Source organism: Pteropus medius, unplaced genomic scaffold (genome assembly GCF_902729225.1).
Source record: "Pteropus medius unplaced genomic scaffold, Ma_sr-lr_union100, whole genome shotgun sequence".
Taxonomy (NCBI): Eukaryota; Metazoa; Chordata; class Mammalia; order Chiroptera; family Pteropodidae; genus Pteropus; species Pteropus medius.
The window spans coordinates 1,104,068-1,110,337 of NW_024345481.1; the positions used below are offsets into that span (position 1 = coordinate 1,104,068).

Genomic DNA, 6,270 nt, shown 5'->3' on the forward strand with positions numbered 1-6,270 from the left:
AAATCTAAATGAGGGAGTAGGGATAACTAGCTATGGATGGATAAGCCAAAGGCCTATAAACAAAAATATAAGTGGAGCCACTTTAGAATAGAGCTGGGGCTGCCAGGCCAGAGAAACTACCTGGCATGTTTATGCCTCCCATTACTGAATGTTAAAACTGGGCAAAATTACCTTTGGACTGGGCCTAGGGCAACCCTGTGTCCCGAAAAAACTGTTTACAAAGATAACAAGGAAGCAATAACTGTGACTTCTGGGTTGATGACCACTAGACTGAAAATTAAAAACATCGTTTAAAAGTGATATCACTATGTTACGTTACCTGCGCTAATAGAAATGCCTTCCTTCTACTGATGTAATTGTTTCCCTCCTCTTTCTCATAATACTCAACGCCTTTGCCTTCTGATTGGATCGTTACTTGGGCTTCGGCCTGAATTAATGATTCTCAATAGCTATTCTTACTGATCTCAGTAAATGCCGCTCACTTTGAAAGGCCTTTTACTTTTAGGTGAGCAAGTGTGATAGCAGTGTTAGGCCACGGGCAGTTGCAGCATTTGTGAGGGCAGAAATGAGTTAATGTTTCCTAAGGACCCATACGTAGGTAGAGGTTATTTTAGGTCCTGTCCAAAGTGGCAAAAGACAGGGACAAACAGACATCAGCAAAGAAAAGTTGACGGGTGTGATCATTCAAGTTCTAGGGGCTGAGGGAATACGCAATCTGCTAGACTAAAAACGTTTTCTCTGCGTATGAAAGGAGGGAGGAGGGGAGGCAGACAGTGCTCACCCAAAATGTCAGTGAAAGAGTCAGCCTTAAACACCTGTAGGCCCAGGAAATCCTGGGCCGCCTCCTGACAGTAGCGGAAAAGAAAGGATTTTCCTGCTTCCCACGCTCCCCTACCCTATTCCAGGGCAGCGAAATCATAGGGGGTGGGAGGGAGGGACTAAAAGCGTAAGGAGGAGAAAGAGGAACGCCAACCACACCCTTTAGCCAATTATAGGCTCCTCCCTCACCTGCCTCAGGGCTTAGCTGGGGGAGAGGAGTAGGGGCCTCAAGTTTAAATCAGTTTGGACAATTTGACTAAATCAAGATCCTTTGTAACACCTAAGAGCAACTGGAAAAGTAATCTGGGGCAAAGGAAGAACTAATCCCATTCAATAAATTTAACCGATTTAAAAGATAATTGAAAACTACGAGGAGGAACCACTAAGCACCCACTACAATGGCCATCATAAAAAATACCGAGTGTCCTGGAGGATGTGGAGAAACAGGAACACTCACACTCCTGGTGGGGACATACAAGGGCATGGCTTTTCAGAGAGCTGTGTGGCAGATTTTGTAAAAGATAAACTTAACCTAGCAATTCCACAACTAGGTACCTACCCAAGAAAGATAAAAACACATTTTCACACAGACTGTTATGTGAATGTTCATAGCAGCATTATACATAATGTTGATCAACTGATGAAAGAATAATGAAAAAAATAACATATCCGTACAATGAAATACAATTTGGCAATAAAAATAAATGAACTACTGTTACATGCTACAGCATTGGTGAACATTATATCAAAAAAAAACATTATATGCTAAATTTTAAAAAGTGAGCTGCAAAAGACTATCTATTGTTGCTTCCATTTATAGAAAATGTCCAGAAAGAGAAAATCTATAGACTTTCCAATTACTGGTTACATGGGGTTAAGTGTGGGAGTGGGGATTGACAGCAAACATCCATGGGAAAACTTGTTCTCACGACAAAAATATTCTAAAACTAAGTTGTAGTGATGGTTTCACAATTCTATAAATAAACTTTAAATCATTGAATTGCAATTAAATGTAATGTACATTTACTTACAATGGGTGACTTTTATGGTATAGAAAATTATACCTCAATAAAACTGTAAATAAAAAATAACCAACATGGGATTAGAGGTGGGGATGTATAGATAAAGCGAACTTGCAATATATTGATCATTATTAAAGCTGGATAATAGATAATGAGATTTTGTTATACGATTCTCCTTTTATGTATATTTAAATTTTTTCACATTAAAAAGTTTTCAAAAGGTAGTGAGAGAGTAAATTAAAATCACTTTATGAAGATACTCTATTAAGAATTCAATATAACTCATCGTTATACCTACATTTAATTTTCAAGCCATTTTATTTAATGAGCCCTAAATGTATTCAACAGAAAATTGGGCAAGGAGATGCAAATAACTGATGTGTTGGCTAGATCTGTATTTGTATATTGCATCCAACGACTTTGACAGGCCTAATGCAACTCAAAAATCATGGTGTCTAGAGATCATAAAGCTAAGAGAGACTTAGAGGAGTCGCCAGATGATCTCTGTTTTTGAAAGTGTCTCACACAATAAAGCTATCTTTTTCTTTGACATATATAGAGATGTACATAGAAAAGGTTCAAAATCTCCTCGGTATTTTAGGTCAACACGATCCAGCTGTACTAATAAATACCTTCCTTTAATCTGCTGACAACCAAAGCAAACAAAGAATATTGGGATCAGCAACCCATAGCCAATGTATTAAAGAAAATAACTATCAGGATTGGAAAAAAAAAAAAAAAGGAATATTAGAAAGCCAGAAGTAAATTACGCATTCATTATATGTCTGGCTTTTAATATAGAAATGAGGCTAATGAAAAAAATTACTGTGGAATAAAACACATGTACTATTAGAGAGTTTTAAGACTTTGTTTCTAAGCTATTATGACACCCATTTGGCTCATGTACCTGAAACAGTGATTGCTATCTGGAGGGCTTGCCATGGAAAAGTTGGCAGTGAGATAGCACCATCTATTGGAAAGAAGAAATGCCAATCACCAGGTAACCATTTTTGATATATGAAAAAAATGTTTAAGTCTTTCCAAAGTGCTTGATTAAGAGTCTTGTTAGAATTAGAAGCCACCAGTTGAGTGGAACAAGCACCAAATTGTGTGTATACAACATATCTCCCATGGCTGTCAGCAGTATACACATGTACACAAAAAAGCAATATTACTTTATATGTAACATATAATCATATAATGTACAAAATCTATATTAATATTTGCTGCTCTGTTAATATATATTTGAAATATCACCACCCTTTACTTTCTTCCACTACTTCAAATCTGAAACAATTATATGTAGCCACTCAGAATTTATTCCTCTGACTTCCTGGAAGCTGCTGATCTTAATAATTATTATACTGCTACAGAGTACTGCCAGGCTTGAAGGGACTGTCAATGAATTTTGTGCAGTATTTCAAAACCTTCTTTCCAAAACAAATTAAACATAAACAAATAAACATTCCCATTGCACTACCAATCCTTGGGGAAAATGATGTTTATTTTGCATCTGAAATAAAATCCCTGGCCTATTACAATATATAAACACATAAACACCAGAATATTCAAGTCCTCTTACTTGAATTCAATACATGGAAGAAGTGAGGATAATGCATCATCACTGCTCGTGGTGATCTAGAAGTCAGTCTTTTAGATCCAAATTCTTTCCTCAACCTTTCACGTTTCCTAAAAACTCAATGCTTCTAAAATCATTTTCTGTGGTAAAAATAGAGAAAACGTGGCTAGTTCCAACAGTGAGTACAGAAAGTTTTCCAATCCTTTCTTGGAAGATACCAGCTATTATGCAAAACAAGGTATTTTTAAAAATCTGTCTAGCACATAGCCTTTTTAGAGCTAGTAATTCCTGTCCTTCAAATTTATGAGCCCTAAACGTGTAATTCATTTTTTAAAATATATATATATATATTATAAAAGAGTAAGAGTACATATACTCCCAAAAAGTTCAGGCATCTTTCATATTGAGGAAACTCACTACGTGAAATCTTCCCATGATGCCATCTATAGTTCCTGGATCTGACTTTAACTACAATTGTGAACTTTCAGATGCATCGTTGATTCTTCTGTTCAGTTAACCCCTGAATTCAGCTTTGGAAGAAAGCGTTTGAAAGACTCAATAGAAGAGTTGTCGGGCGGTGTAACTTTCCAGGACCTCAAACTGGAAACCCGGGGTGGGATGTCTTGTGGAGATAGGAAGGAAGCAAAAACGAATGTAGAGAAAATCCCAACTGTGGTCAGATATGTCAGCCATCTGGAACACATGGTGTAATAGCCTGCTGAAATGTGAAAGGGTTAAAGAATAATTAAAACCTGAAACTGGACAAAGGAAGTCTATACCTTAGGCCGTTTCTGGAACCCCTAACCGCATTCTGTTAATCATGAAACTTGTAACAATGAGCTCATACGCTAACTGCCAATTTTAGCCTGTGTAACCCTGCTTGCTTGCGTGGCATGAAAAATAATCAATTTTATATAAGCTGAAAATTACTGTTTGGCCATCGCCCATGGGAACACTGGCTATTGCCCATGGGAACATAGGCAATCACTCATAGGAACATAACATTCTAACAACAAGTTTTCTGCTTCTGTACTCCCCGCTTGCACACCTGACCAGTGGGTTAACAGATAGTGAATAGGAGAAAGATGGACCTTTGTGTTTAAGACAGAATGAGGAATAGGATTTAGGGCTTAAAAACCTTGTATCTTGGCATTTCGGGGCTGCTCCTTTGGAAAGACAGCCACCAGCTAATAGACTGCCTCTATAATCAAAGCACTCGGGTTGAGTCTGGTTATTCCGGTCACAACAATGGCAGTCTTCACCTTTTGCTTTGCAGACATTCCTACTCCATAAGAACTGAGCCTTGATCGATTCTGAAAATCCAGTTCAATAAGTGCTCAAGGACATTCATCTGCAAAGTGGGCAGATAAGACAGTTCATTGTAGGGGAGGAAGAAAATACCAGATTGCCTATTTCTAGTTTTAATTTCCACTTTTGTAAATGTTTTCTAGTATATGCAATAAATAGTAGTAATCTATATAGAGATAGATTAGATAGATAGATAGATTATATAGATAGATAGATAGATTATATATAGTGAAAGTAAATAAATTGTATGTTTTACCAACAGAAATAAGAAATCAAAAAGGTTTGGAGTCTGCTATTTTAAGAAGCCATAACCAATAAATTGGAATTGTTATAGAAGATAAAATCTAATTGCTATCACTACTCTAGGATCTCTGATATACTGCAGCACCTTTCATTCAAAAAACAAACAAAAACTTGTTTACTACTTTGCTTCCTGATCAAAAAAAAGAGCTTCCTTCTCCCTATGTTCATGACCAATATAATAATGACTATTAAAATTAGATTTTTCTCCCAACCTTGAATCTTAATTCTCATTTAGTGACTATAGCAAGGAACAGTCATCTTGGAATATTTCTCTCTTTAGATATTTATATCATCAACGTCACTAGGAAACAAGATTTGATTTACAGGATTTTATTTACCAGGATCTCATCTATTTATATATGGATTGAGATTTCCATTAGTGCCAGTAACCAAATATTTCCAGTTCTCTGCCTTCTGGGCAAAAGGTAGGACTGTACTTCTTGTTCCCATTAAGGGTGGGGCCATATGACTAATCTGGCCAGTGGGTGATGAGCAATGTCACTTCTGTTCTGGAGCATTTCATTGTCAGTATGAGAGCTTTCGATTCTTTTCTCTCTATCATGGTGACCGTCTCCAATGGCCTGAATATTTGAATGACCGCTACAAGCAAAGCCCTTCTGCCAACTGCTAGGGTATGTAGCATGAGTGAGTAAAACAGAAACCTTTGTTGCATTAAGCCACTGAGATTTGGGGGTTGGTTGTCACTAGAGTATGATCTGGTCTGCCCCAATGCCCTCTTATGGGATATCCAAAATTCCACTCAGAACCCAACAAATCATTACTCAAAGTTTTGGTTACTAAGTTATTGTTTATTGCAAGAGATCTAGCCTTAATATAAAAATAATAGGTTTACGGCCATGCCACCCTGAATGTGCCTGATCTCATCTGATCTCAGAAGCTAAGCAGGGACGGGCCTGGTTAGTACCTAGGAAGACCAGGTGCTGTGGGTGTTAAGAAAAAAAAAACACAGGAAGTTCTCTGTTAATAAATTCCCAAAAGAGATGAGTTGTCCCTGTAGTTTTGAAAGGGGAATTTCACCCTTTGAAATTTCAAAAGGGAGTCTTTGGTATCAGGGCCAGATTGGTCTGCTTAGAGTGCAAAAAGCAGGAAACTGTCCCATTTAACTCCAACTTGAAACTTTCAACCTTGCCTCTAGATTTTTCCCTAATCTCACTTTAAGTGAAAAGAGAATTCATCTGATGTAATCAATCCCCTCAACCCTGGCCAAAAAGTCCCATC

At 37.4% G+C, this 6,270-nt stretch overlaps 1 pseudogene; it reads left to right on the forward strand.

The window, feature by feature from the left end:
• The first annotated feature begins 5,878 nt into the window (after nucleotides 1-5,878).
• On the forward strand, nucleotides 5,879-5,981 carry LOC120611486 (uncharacterized; annotated as a pseudogene).
• The last annotated feature ends 289 nt before the right edge of the window (nucleotides 5,982-6,270 follow it).